The sequence below is a fragment of the Giraffa tippelskirchi genome, chromosome 3 (assembly GCF_054371585.1).
Source record: "Giraffa tippelskirchi isolate mGirTip1 chromosome 3, T2T-mGirTip1v1.2.pri, whole genome shotgun sequence".
Classification (NCBI taxonomy): domain Eukaryota; kingdom Metazoa; phylum Chordata; class Mammalia; order Artiodactyla; family Giraffidae; genus Giraffa; species Giraffa tippelskirchi.
Window position 1 is genome coordinate 90,342,049 of NC_137277.1, and position 14,828 is coordinate 90,356,876.

At 38.3% G+C, this 14,828-nt stretch overlaps 1 long non-coding RNA gene and 1 pseudogene across 1 annotated transcript in view; one reads left to right on the forward strand and one right to left on the reverse strand.

Annotated features, from left to right (window-relative positions):
• The window catches only part of LOC145542878 (uncharacterized), a 103,700-nt gene that overhangs the window by 28,235 nt on the left and 60,637 nt on the right, over nucleotides 1-14,828 (reverse strand). The window lies entirely within an intron of this gene.
• Nucleotides 7,023-7,958, forward strand: LOC145542877 (lathosterol oxidase-like; annotated as a pseudogene).

Sequence of the window (14,828 nt, forward strand, 5' to 3'; positions counted from 1 at the left end):
CTGACTATGATAGAGAAGCGGGAAGGGACTCCCAAAAACCAGTCCACGATCTTGGCAGATAGAGCTAATTACCACTCAAAAACTTCAATCACCTGCAGACCCAAGTTGATAGTCCACTCTGACCAGGGAACCCACTGGGGTGCACATCTCCCTGCCTTTGGTCCTCAAATAAGTTTTGCCAGTCTTCTAGTCTAGTTTGCCTACAACCATGAAAAAAGCTGAGTCATAGCCCAACGCATCGGGGAGATGTTGGGAGCCATTCTGGAACTACTGCGGATGACAAAGTCACGGCACCAATCAAGAAGAAACTGCAAAGCAGTTTCTCTCCAGAATCGGAACCTTCCCTCCTTCCTGTTTCTATGCTTTTGTTGTGGCTAACTCTGTTTCATTCTTTGATGGCTGGAGTTGTAGGGACTTCCATGATGAGGTCATGAGAGTCCAGTAAAAAGAAAAATGATCCCTTGCCCCAGAGAAACATTCCAAAAATGATTAAACCTAATGAGGCCCCTGACTGGCGGGTCCCTAACACTCAGCCAGGGAATAGGCCGTGATCATTTGGAAAACAAGCCCTAAGCCTATTGTGACCTAGCCTCATGAGGAGATTGTTATTGATGACTGGAAAACTTGGGTCATGTATCAGGGATAATTACAGAAACTAAGCTTTTTCTCTTAAAGATTGGGACACTAGAGATGTTTGTGCCCCTTAGAATCTAAGCGTAAACAGAAAGAAATATGTGAATTGTATTGTAAATGGTTTCTAGGTAAACTGCGAAAGACTTGTCTCTGCCAGAAATAGCCTTGTGTTATGTGGGTAGATGGTAAACAAACCACCACTGTCAATGGCTGTACTATGAGAAACTTTTGCCCTTAGACACTGCTATAGTACTTATTCACTGAAGCAAGACGCTGTACTCGCTGTAGTAGCAGGCTGTACAGAATAAGTAGATGGAATAATATGATTCATAGACTATGTTCTAGTAAAATAAAAATAGGTTTCGGGGTAAACATGTAACCAAAATGTGACAATATACTAGGAAAAAACTTTTAACACATCTTAGAATCAGGGGATGTTGATCTGAATGGAAAAATATTGTAAGAATCATTGTGTAGAAGAATATGTGCTATATAAATAGAGACTAAAGCAATAAAGATTATGGTCCTTGGGCCAGTGGTCCTTGGGCCATCAAAAACTCTGTCTCCTTTCTTTTCCTTTTGCTGACGCCGTTCATCCCTTGGGGACCCCTGGACCAGCTGGAGCGGGACTCCGGCAGGGAGAGTGTAGCCTGACCTCATCTGGCCAGAAGGCCTGGTGACAGCACCTAGAAGCTGTGTAGTCCAGGTCTGTTCTAGCTGAGAGGTGAGTGGGAGCTCACTACCCACAGAGCAAAGTCAACATGGGGGGTCTTGGAAGCTCCTCTGATATGCCCATGCAGAAGATTCATTCATAGTTAAGGCTGAGGGTAGCTCCACCCCTTCCAACCAGAAAACCTACTTGGAAAAAAATCGGAGAAGCCTGAAATAGCCCCTCTCTCTTCCACCAGACTAGGAAATGAAGACCCAGCAGCCCTACCTGCTATGGAAGGTGTTTCCTGGTCCCATCTGTTAAGAAGGGTTGGTGAGAAAGCTGGACCACCTGAAAGCTGCATAATTCAGCAGTGTTTGAGTTAAGGAACTGGCAGCATGGCCGATAGTGCACACTGAAGCTAGTGACCCTTTTTGGCCATGGAACTTGGGGCATAGGTTGGCTTAAGGAAACAAAGACTTGTACCAGTTTCAGATTTGCTCTTCTGATGCTACAGGGCAGGGAAACAAATTCACAGCCATGGTTATTGCTGTTTCCACTCTGCCTTTAGCCTGCCTGACCAAGACCTAACTAGAACATGTGGGGAAGCTGTGGGAAAGCAGTGTAGACCATCCAACAGCCCTGCTAACACTGACACTTGAACAGAGAGCACTGTTCATGGCTTTCCCTATCTGCAGAGTAAACCAAGAGGCACATCTGACAAGGTATTCAGTGCACACTCCTGCCTAATATGAATCTCCAACAATAAATATTACAGGCCCTGGGGTCCATCTTACTGCCCTGCCAGGGCAGGAAAGCCAAGGTATAGCCCCATCTACTAGTGAGTATGAATATAAACACAGGAGTTATCCCTAACCACCTAGAAAGCCTGACTAGAGAATTCAGGTAACCATGGAGCCCATCTTATAGTAGAGAACCAAGCTACCAGTACTCAATCAAATAGAGTGCCCATCTCTGATTAAAGAGCTTGAAAAGTTGCTTTACTAAAAAAAAAAAAAAAAAAAAAAAAACCTCAAAAAAACAGTAGTAAGTCACACCTGCCCAAGAATATTACCAACAAACACACCTACAAACCCAAACTGAGCTGACTAGTGGAAATTTGTCTCTGCCAAAGCAAACCTGTAGTGTCTAGTTACGCAAATGTGCAGATGTGGACGTAAGAATTCAAGGGTCACAAAAGAATCAGGTAAACATGACACGTCTGCAATAGGTAGTTAAGGGATACACAAGACAGGAAGATGCCAGATTTCCCTGGTGTTCCAGTGGTTAGAACTCTGCATATTCACTGCTGGCACCTGGGTTCAATACCTGGTCAGGAAACTCAGATCCCACAAGCCACATGTGGCCAAAAAAAAAGACAAAATTATGTAAAATGTGATGTCAAAAATAATCATGGAGGGTGGGGAGTAAAAATGTGGGGATATTAAAAAATCTTTGAAATTGAGAGATATGCAACTTAAAATAATTGTGTATGTAAACCTCATGACATTCATAAATCAAAACTCTATAATATACACGGTAAAGATAAAGGATTCCAAACACAGCAATAGAGATAGTTATCAAATCACAAGAGAAGAGAACAAAAGGGACAAGAAAGAACAACCCCTAGATTAACAAAATGGCAATAAGTATCAATACGTATCAATAATTATTAAATGGACTAAATGCTTCAAACAAAAGAAAGAGTGGCTGGATGGATACAAGGACAAAACCGATATTTATGCTACCTACAAGAGACTCATATCAGATCTAAAAACATACAGACTGAAAGCAATGGGATGCAAAAAGGTAATTCATCCAAATGGAAATCAAAAGAAAGCTGGGATAGCAATACTATCAGGCAAAACATTTTAAAACAGACTGTAATAAGGGACTAAGAAGGACATTACATAAAAATCAAAGGATCAATACAATAAGATACAACAGTTACAAGTATATATGCAGGCAATATAGGAGCACCTAAATACCCTGGGTGGCTTAGTGGTAAAGAATCCGCCTGCCAAGCAGAAGACACAGGTTCAATCCCTGCAGTGGAAGATCACCTGGAGAAGGAAATGGCAACCTATTTTGGTATTCTTGCCTGGAAATTCCATGGACAGATGAGTCTGGCAGGCTATGGTCCATGGGGTTGCAAAAAGAGTTGGACATGATTTAGACACTAAACAACAACAAATACATAAAATATTAACAGATGTAAAGGGAGAAACTGGCAGTAACAACAATAATTGTAGGGGACTTTACCACACCACTTACAATGCACAGATCATTCAGACAAAATTAGAAAAAAAAATCAAGGAAACACTGGCCTTAAATGATACATTTGAGCGAGTGGATTTAATATATCTAAATACACCATTCCAACCAAAATAAGCAGAGTACAGTTTTTCAACTGCACATGGAACATTTTCCAGGACATAGAACAAGCTAGGCCACAAAAACAACTTGGCAAATTTAAAAAAACTGAAATTATATAAAGCATCTTTCTGACCACAATGCTATGAACAAGAAAAAAATTGCAAAAAATAAACAAGTGGAGGCTAAACTACATGCTGCTGCTGCTGCTGCTGCTGCGGCTAAGTCGCTTCAGTCATGTCCGACTCTGTATGACCCCAGAGAAGGCAGCCCACCAGGTTCCTCCGTCCCTGGGATTCTCCAGGCGAGAATACTGGAGTGGGTTGGCATTTCCTTCTCCAATGCATGAAAATGAAAAGTGAAAGTGAAGTCGCTCAGTCTTGTCTGACCTTCGCGACCCCATGGACTGCAGCCTACCAGGCTCCTCCGCCCATGGGATTCTCCAGGCAAGAGTACTGGAGTGGGTTGTCATTTCCTTCTCCTAAACTACATGCTACAAAGAACCAATGGAGCACTGAAGAAATCAAAGAAGAAAAAAATTAAAAAATAGCTGGGGACAAATGAAAATGAAAACAACAACCCAAAATTTGTGGGACACAGATTAAAAAGGAGTTCTAAGAGGCAAATTTATAGTGATACAAGCCTATCTTAAGAAACAAAAAAAATTTCAAACAACCTAACCTTACATCTAAAGGAACTAGAAAAAGAACAAGCAAAACCCAAAGTTAGTAAAAGGAAAAAAAAATCATAAAGATCAGAGTGGAAATAAATGAAATAGAGACTAAAAAAAAAAAACATGAAAAAGATCAGTGAAACTAAGAGTTGGTTCTTCAGTTCCTTAAAGAACTAAAAATAGAGCTACCATATGATCCTGCAATTCCACCTCTGGGGATCTATCTGGAGAAAAACATAGTTTGTAAGGATACATGCACTTCAGTGTTCATTGTAGCACTATTTACAACAGCCAAGACATGGAAGCAGCCTAAATGTCCATTGACAGAGGAATGGATAAAGAAGACGTGGTGCATGCATACAATGCCATTAATAACAAGTGAGATACTGCCATCTTCAGCAACACGGATGGGCCTGGAGAATATCATACTAAGTGGAGTAAGTTACACAGAGAAAGACAAATAGCATATGATATCACTTATATGCAGAACCTTAAAAGAATGATACAAATTAACTTATTTATAGAACAGAAGCAGACTCATAAGAGTTAAAAAACAGACTTATGATTACCAGAGGGGAAGGGTGAGGAGGAGGGAAGATTGGGAGTTTGGGATTGACATGTACACACTGCTTTATTTAAAACAGATAACCAGCAAGGACCTACTGCATAGCACAGGGAAGTCTGCTCAATATTTTTTAACAACCTGAGAAAAGAATTTGATAAGGAATAGAAACATGTATGTGCATAACTGAATCACTTTGCTGTATACCTGAACACACTGTTAATCTACACTCCAATGTAAATTTTTTAAAAAATTAATAAAATAAAAAATTAATAGTTGGTTCTTTGAAAAACTAAACAAAACTGATAAACCTTTCACCAGACTCATCAAGAAAAACAGAGAGGGGCCCCAAATCAATAAAATCAGAAATGAAAGAGGAGAAGTTACAACTGACACCACAGAAATACAAAGGATCACAAGAGATTATTGTGAACAACTATATGTCAATATCATACAAAATGCTGGGCTAGATTAATCAAAAGCTGGAATCAAAATTGCTGGGAGAAATATCAACCACTTCAGATACGCAGATGATACCACTTTAAAGGCAGAAAGTGAAGCGGAATTAAAAAGCCTCTTGATGAAGGTTAAAGAGGAGAGTGAAAAAGCTGACTTAAAACTCAACATTCAAAAAATGAAGATCATGGTATCTGGTCCTATCACTTCATGACAAACAGAGGGGGAAAAAGTGGAAAGTGTCAGATCTCATTTTCTTGGGCTCCAAAATCAATGTGGACAGTGACTGCAGCCACGAAATTAAAAGATACTTGCTCTTTGGAAGAACAGTTATGAAAAACCTAGACAGTGTATTAAAAAGCAGAGACATCATTTTGCCAACAAAGGTCTGTATAGTCAAAGCTATGGTTTTTCCAGTAGTCATGTACGGATGTGAGAATTTAGTCCATAAAGGAGGCTGAGTGCTGAAGAACTGATGCTTTCAAACTATGGTGCAGAAGACTCTTGAGAGTCCCTTAGACAGCAAGCAGATCAAACGAATCAATCCTAAAGGAAATTAACCCTGAGTATTCATTGGAAGGACTGATGCTGAAGCTCCAATACTTTGGCCACCTGATGCAGGGTCTTGTTGGAAAAGACCCTGATGATGGGAAAGACTGAAGGCAAGAGAAGAAGGGGTCGACAGAGGATGAGATGGTTGGTTGGCATCATTGACTCAAGGGACATGAGTTTGAGCAAACTCAGGGAGATAGTGGGGACAGGGAAGCCTGGTGTGCAGCAGTTCATGGGGTCGCAAAGAGTCAGACACCACTAAGTGACTAACAACAACAACATATTCAATAAAATGGACAATCTAGAAGAAACAGAGTCCTAGAAATGTACAATCTTCCAGGACTGAACCAGAAAGAAATAGAAAAACATGAACTGATCAACTATCAGCAATAAAACCAAATCATTAAAAAAAAAAAAAAAGCGAACCAAACAAAAACTCCCAACAAAAGTCCAGGATTAGATGGCTTCACAGATGTATTCCACCAAACATTTAGAGACAAGTTAACACCTATCCTTCTCAAACTATTACAAAAAAAATTTCAGAGGAAGGAGGAACACTTCCAAACTTATTCTATGAGGCGTGCATCACTCTGACACCAAAACCATAGATACTACAAAAAAAGAAAATTAACGTCTGATATCACTGATGAACACAGATGTAAAAATCCTCAACAAATTAACAACTGAATCCAACAATACATTAGAGCAATCATAAAATATGATCAAGTGGGATTTATCCCAGGGGTGCAAGAATGGTTCAGTATCTGCAACTCATGTGATACATATTGCATAAAAAATTGAACAAAATACTAGCCAGAGCATCCAGAGCCCTGTAGGAACTGAATTGGCAACTAGTAGTGCTCTTGCCTGGAAAATCCCATGGATGGAGGAGCCTAGTAGGCTGCGGTCCACGGGGTCACTAAGAGTTGGATATGACTGAACGACTTCACTTTCACTTTTCACTTTCATGCACTGGAGAAGGAAATGGCAACCCATTCCAGTGTTCTTGCCTGGAGAATCCCAGGGACGGCGGAGCCTGGTGGGCTGCCGTCTATGGGGTCGCACAGAGTCGGACACGACTGAAGCGATTTAGCAGCAGCAGCAAAACCACTCTAGGGGCTAAGATGGATCTTACACTCAATGCTACAGAGTATTATCTATTTGCACTATACATATATCCTGCCACATAGCCAGAAGATGACATCTTCTGACAAGTTATTAGTCTCCTGATTATAACAAATCTCAGTATGTATAACTTTTATTCCTTCTTTGCCACACTGAGTTATTGTCTATGATCTTTCCTTAATGAAAGAAAAAATTTTAAAGACTCAAGTCTATCAATAGATTATGCATTCTGTCCAGCCAATGCCATGGATCAGCATCCCCATATTTCCTCCATTCCTGCTAGAAGTGAGAGGTTACAGCAAATTGTATGATGGCATAGGAGAGTTTCCGTATGGTTGGTTTCAACTCATTGCTGGTATCTTTTCTCTTTTTCACTGACATGCTTTCATGTCATTCACATGCATTCATGCATTCACAGAGGCTTGACATGACATGTCATGTCATGCATTCACAGAGGCTTTCGTCATAGACTTGTATATATAAGTGCCTACACAAACCTCATCACATCTAGAAGGTTCTGACTTCATTTGTAAGTCATGCTTTTCACTTTCTGGATGATGTCCTTCAGAGTCTACCTTACCACAGATATCCTTTTATCTTTCCTTTACACATGGTAGTTTATTTAGGTTCATATATCCTGGTCAATATTTATAGTTTCCATTCATGATGGTGATATTCATGTTCCCTAAATCTTAAGGCCTTAATTATTAATGGCTCAACTCATCATACAAACTACCACATGCTCATTGACTATAGTTATGGACAGTATTTCACATTGTGGGATAGAATTGGAGGCTTGTTCACAAGTCCCTCCTCCTTTGAAGGCAATGGACCACTCAGTTACGTGAAGATGACAAGAAGAAAGCAAAAGTCATGTAGGAAATGCTTGTAAAAATGAAAAGTTAATCAATACAGAGTTCATAAAGACTGAGTAGATGATTGCCCAGTTGTTAAATATTTTTGATAAAGGAAGATAATCTACATACGTTCAGCCAAAAGGCATAACAATTGAACAGTATTATTTGAAAGGCAGTACTGTCAGTATAGCTGAGGAATGATCATAATTATAGGTCAAGGGAATGTGATGTGAACAGCAAGATTTTAATTAAATTGATGGACAGCACTTTTTATATGTTTCAAAGTTATAATCATATGATTTTCTATAAAAGGAAATAATTTGCAAATATTTAGGTCTATCACTGAAGGTTAATTTTGAAATCTTATTTTCCCTCCTCTTTCTCCATTTTTCTCCACTTCCTCTGTAAAAAAAGATTTAACAAATACCTTCATAAAGAAATGTCATGTGGTGTAACAAATGTTAGGAAAATATGGTTTGCAAAGTCATTCTATAGCTATTTATGTAAAATCAATAAAAGCTGATTATGAGTGTTAAAAATTAAATAATATCATCTGAATGGATGCAGAAAAAGCTTTTGACAAAATTTAACATTCACTTATGATTAGCCCTTTATATTAACTTTGTGAAGAGGTAACACACCTCAACACAATAAAAACCATATATGATAAGCCCACAGCTAACATCATACTCTATGATAAAAAGCTGAAAGCATTTCCTCTAAGATCAGGAACAAGACAAGAATGTCCACTCACCCCACTTTTATTCAACACAGTATTGGAAGTCTTAGCCACAGCAATCATGTAAGAAAAATAGGAAAGAAAGAAGTAAAATTGTCACTGTTTTCAGATGACGTGCTACTACACACAGAAAATCCTAAAGATACCACTGAAAAACAACTAGAGTTCAATGAATTTGGCAAGGCTGCATGATACGAAATTAATATACAGAAATCTGCTGCATTTCTATACACTGACTGAATTGTCAGAAAGAAGTTTTTCTTTAAAGTGTCATTTATCATATCAAAAAGAATAGGATACCTAGGAATAAGTCTAAGTAGGTAGATAAAAATACTTGTACTTGGAAAAGTATGAGACATTGTGAAAGAAACTGAAGATGACAGAAACAGATGGAAAGATATAAAATGTTCATGAACTGGGAGAATTAATATTGTTAAAATGACTCTATTTCCCAAGGCAATCTACATAGTCAATGAAATTCCTACCAAAATACTGAACATATGTAACACAATTAGAATAATTCTAAAATTTGAATGTAAACACAATAGACCCTGAATAGCCAAAACAATCTTAAGAAAGAAGAACAGAGCTGGAGGTATCATGTTCCCTGGCTTCAGACTATAACAAAGGTACAGTAATCAAAACAGTATCAGTTCAGTTCAGTTGCGTCTGACTCTTTGTAACCCCATGGACTGCAGCATGCCAGGCTTCTCTGTCCATCACCAACTTTGAACTTGCTCAAACTCATGTCCATTGGGTCGGTGATGCCACCCAACCATATCACCCTCTGTCATCCCCTTCTCCTTCCGCCTTTAATCTTTCCCAGCATCAGGGTATTTTCCAGTGAGTCAGCTCTTCACATCAGGTGGCCAAAGTACTGGAGTTTCAGCTTTAGCATCAGTCCTTCCAATGAATATTCAGGACTGATTTCCTTTAGGATTGACTGGTTTGATCTCCTTGCAGTCCAAGGGACTCTCAAGAGTCTTCTCCAACACCACAGTTCAAAAGCATCTATTCTTTGGCACTCAGCTTTCTTTATAGTCCAACTCTCACATCCGTACATGACTACTGGAAAAACCATAGCTTTGACTAAACAGACCTTTGTTGGCAAAGTATAGTGCTGGCACTATACTTTACTATATACTATATACAGTATAGTGCTGGCATAAAAATACACTCAATAGATCAAAGGAAAAGAATAGAGAATAAACTCACACACTTATGTTACCTAATCTATAACAAAGGAGGCAAGAATTTGCAATTGGGAAAAGACAATCTTTTCAATAAGTAGTGCTGAGAAAACTGAACAACTATAGGTAAAAGAATGGAATTAGAATGTTTCCTCACATCATATACAAAAATGAATTCAAAATGGATTCAAGTCCAAAATGTAAGATCAGAAACCATAAAATTCCTCGAAGAAAATATAAGAAGAATACTCCTTGATATAAATCATAGTAATACTCATTTGTTTCCAAACACAAAGGAAAACAAAAGCAAAAGCAAACAAATAGGACCTAATTAAAGTTGCCAAGGAAACCATTAACAAAATGAAAAGACAACCTGTAGAATGAGAGAAAATATTTGTAAATGATGACCAAAAAGGGGTTAATATCTAAAATATATAAAGAGCTCATACACAACTAAATATCAAAAAAACCAAACCATTCAACCAAAAATGGGCAAAAGACTCGAACAGACATTTTTCCAAACATGCTGATTGCTAATACGAACATGAAAAAGATACTTAACATCACTAATTAGAGAAATGCAAACCAGAATCACAATAAAATAACACCTCACACTTGTCTGAATGGCTATCATCAAAAAGGACCACAAAAAAGCAAATGCTGATGAGGATGTGGAGAAAAGGGAACCCTTGTCTACTGGAAATTGGTGCATCAATTGTAAAAAAGGATAAGGGATAAACTACCCACTCCAGTATTCTCAGGCTTCCCTTGTGGCTCAGCTGGAAAGAATCCGCCTGCAATGCGGGAAACCTGGGTTCGATTCCTGGGTTAGGAAGATTCCCTGGAGAAGGGAAAGGCTACCCACCCCAGTATTCTAGCCTGGAGAATTCCATGGACTGTATAGTCCATGGGGTTGCAAAGAGTCAGACACAACTGAGCAACTTTCACTTCTTCACTTGTCAAAAACAGTGTAGAGGTTCCTCAGCAAACAAAAATAGAACTACTAAATAATCCAGCAATTCCACTTCTGAGTATAAATCCAAAGAAAACAGACACTAATTTGAAGAGATTTATGCACCCCAATGTTCACAGCAGCATTTTTTACAATAGCCAAGACATGAAAGCAACCTAATTGTCTATTAACAGATGGATAAAGAGGTGAGATATCTGTATCTCTATATATAGATATATGTTATACACACACACACACACACACACACACACACACAATGGATTGCTACTCAGTCTTATAAAAGAATGAAATTTTGTCATTTGAAACATGGATGGACCTGGAGGGTGTTATGCTTAGTGAAATAAGTCAGACAGAAAAAGACAAATACTGTATTTACTACTAATATTGGAATCTAAAATATAAAACCAACTAATAAATATAATAAAACAGAAATAAAGCCACAGAGTTCAAAAACAAATTGGTGATTACCAGTGGGGAGAGAAAGAAGCGAGGGCAAGAAAAGGGTACAGGATTAAGAGGTACAAATTACTTTGTAGAAAATAAATAAGCTACAAGCATATATTGCACCACACAGGAAATATAGCCAATATTTTATAATAACTTTGAATGGAATATAGTCTATAAAATTTTTGAATTACTATGTTGTACACCTGAAACTATTAGGACATTTTTACTAAGGATATTTTAAACTATACCTTGATAAAAAAAAGAAAAAGAAAAGAAGTAAAAACTAAAAGTTACAAAAGAAAGAAGTTACAAACATAGAAACCCCCAGAGGACTCCTAGCATATTTCTCAATAGAAATTTTTCAGGTCAGGAGAGAAGGGGATAACGCACACAAAATCATCAAAGAAAAACTCTCAACCATGAATTCTATGCCCAGTGAAGCTGACCTTCAGAAATGAATGAAGGATAAATAATTTTCCAAACAAAAGCTGAGGGAGTTCATTACCACTAGACCTGCCTTACAAGAAATGCTGAAAGGTAGTTTTAAATGCAAGTAAAAGGATGCTAATTAGCATCATAAAACATAAAAAAGGTAGCATAAAAATCACTAGCTATGATAAATAGCAAAAGTTAGTCTATAAGATAGTAATAGTAGTGTAAAATATAATTAAACACTAAAAGTTAAAACACTAAAAGTGTAGTAAAATATCTAAAACTAAAAAAGCCTTCTTAGTTATATGTAATGTAAAAATATGTAAATTTTAACAACAATAATCTAAAATGTGAGGGGTAGGAGAAGAAAAAGTGTAAAGTTTAGGACTTCTACTGAAATGAAGTTATCAATTTAAAATCAAGTGTTATAATTTTAAGAAATTTTAGGTAATCTTCATGGTAATGACAAAGTAAAGACCTGTAACAATTATACAAAAGAACAAGAAAAAGAAGTCAAAGAATACTGATGCCAAAAGACATCAAAACATGCAAAATGATGGCAGGATAAGAAACAAGGAACAATGGATCTATAAAACAATCAGAAAAGAATTAACAAAATGGCAATAGTAAATTCTTGCCTATCAATAGTTACTCTAAACATATTAAATTCTCCAATCAAAAGACACAGAATGGGGCCTCCCTAGTGGTCTAGTGGTTAAGAATCCACCTGTCAATGCAGGGGACATGCGTTTGATCACTGTCCTGGGAAGATCCCACATGCCATGAAGCAACTGAGCCTATGCATCACAATTACTGAGGCCCACATGCCTAGAGCTGGCGCTCTGCAACAAGAGAAGCCATGACAATGAGAAGGCCATACACTGCAACAAAGAGGAGCCCTGCCCGCCCCCTCCACTCCCCTACAGCAACTACAGAAAGCCCGTGCAGCGACAAAGACCCACCAAAATAAAAATCAATCAATCAATCAATAAGTCTTAAAAAACAACAAAGAATGGCTAAATGGATAGGAAAACAAGATCCAAAAATACACTACCTTAAAGAGAGTCCCTTTACCATAAAGACATAAACAGAGAGAAGGGATGGACAAAGACATTTCAAGCAAATGGTAATCTCCCACTGTCTACAAATAAGGCAGGGGTAGCTATACTTACAGAGAAGGCAATGGCAATCCACTCCAGTACTCTTGCCTGGAAAATCCCATGGACAGAGAAGACTTGTAGGCTGCAGTCCATGGGATGGCTAGGAGTCAGACACGACTGAGCGACTTCACTTTCACTTTTCACTCTCATGCATTGGAGAAGGAAATGGCAACCCACTCCAGTATTCTTGCCTGGAAAATCCCAGGGACGGGGGAGCCTGGTGGCCTGCCATCTATGGGGTCGCACAGAGTTGGACACGACTGAAGTGACTTAGCAGCAGCAGCTATACTTACATCACACAAAATGGACTTTAAAAACAGTTTTTCTTTAAAAAAGGTCATTATATATTACATAATAAAAAAGGTCAATAACAACATGTTATAGCAATTGTAAATATTTGTGCACCCAACAAAGCACCTAAATACATAAAATAAAACAAAGCTAAAAGGAGAAATAAACACAAATACAATAATAGTTGGCGATTTTAATACTCTACTGTCAACAATGGATAGATCATTCAGAAAGATAGTAAACTGAATTTAAACACTACAGACCAACCTAGACAGCATATTAAAAAGCAGAGACATTACTTTGCCAACAAAGGTCCATCTAGTCAAAGCTATGGTTTTTCCAGTAGTCATGTATGGCTGTGAGAGTTGGACTATAAAGAAAGCTGAGCACCGAAGAATTGATGCTTTTGAACTGTGGTGTTGGAGAAGACTCTTGAGAGTCCCTTGGACTGCAAGGAGATCCAACCAGTCCATCCTAAAGGAGATCAGTCCTGGGTGTTCATTGAAGGACTGATGCTGAAACTGAAACTCCAATACTTTGGCCACCTCATGCGAAGAGCTGACTCATTGGAAAAGACCCTGATGCTGGGAAAGATTGAAGGCAGGAGGAGAAGAGGATGACACAGGATGAGATGGTTGGATGGCATCAACGACCCAATGGACACGAGTAAGCTCCGGGAGTTGGTGATGGAAGGGAAGCCTGGCATGCTGCAGTCCATGGCATCGCAGAGAGTCAGACACGACTGAATGACTGAACTGAACTGACCAAATAATATAACACATATATAGAACATTCTAGTCAACAACGGCAGAATTCATATTCTTCTCAAGTGCAAATGGAACTTTTTTAGGATAGACCAATGTTAGGCCATGAAGTAATTCTTCAAGGAAACTGAAATCATAACAAGAGGAAAACTGGAAAAAGTTCATAAATGCATAGAAATTAAACACTTTACTGAACAACCAACAGATTGAAGAGGAAATTAAAGACAGTAAAGTTTTGAGACAAATTAAAATGGAAACACAGCATACCAGAACTTATGGGATGCAGAAAGAACAGGTCTAAGAGCAAAGTTTGTAGCAATAAACACCTACACTAAAAAGCAGGAATGACCCCAACAACCTAATTCTATGCCTTAGGAACTAGAAAAATAAGGTGACCCCAAGTTAGCAGAGGGCCTCCCTTATAGCTCAGTCGGTAAACAATCTGCCTGCAGTGCAGGAGACCTGGGTTCGATTCCTGGGTTGGGAAGATGCTCTGCAGAAGGAAATGGCAACCCATTCCAGTATCCTTGCCTGGAAAAACCTCATGTACAGAGAGCCTGGTAGGCTGCAGTCCATGGGGTCGCAAAGAGTCAGGTACAAATAAGCGACTAACACTTACTTACTTACTTAAGTTAGCAGAAGGAAGGAAATAAAGATTAAAGCAGAAATTAAGGAAATGGAAAACAGAAAAATAGAAAATACTAAGCAAACTAAAAGTTGGTTCTTCGAAAAGAAATAAAACTCTAAGGTAGACTAACCAAGGAAAAAGGAGAGAAGACCCAAATCAAAATTACAAATGAAAAAGAAGACATTACAACTGATACAAACAGTAATAAAAAGAATCATAAGATGCTACTGTAAACAACTATATGCTAACAAACTGGATAATCTAGAAGAAATGGAAAAATTCTTAGAAAACATACAACCTACCATGACTAAATTGGGAATAGAA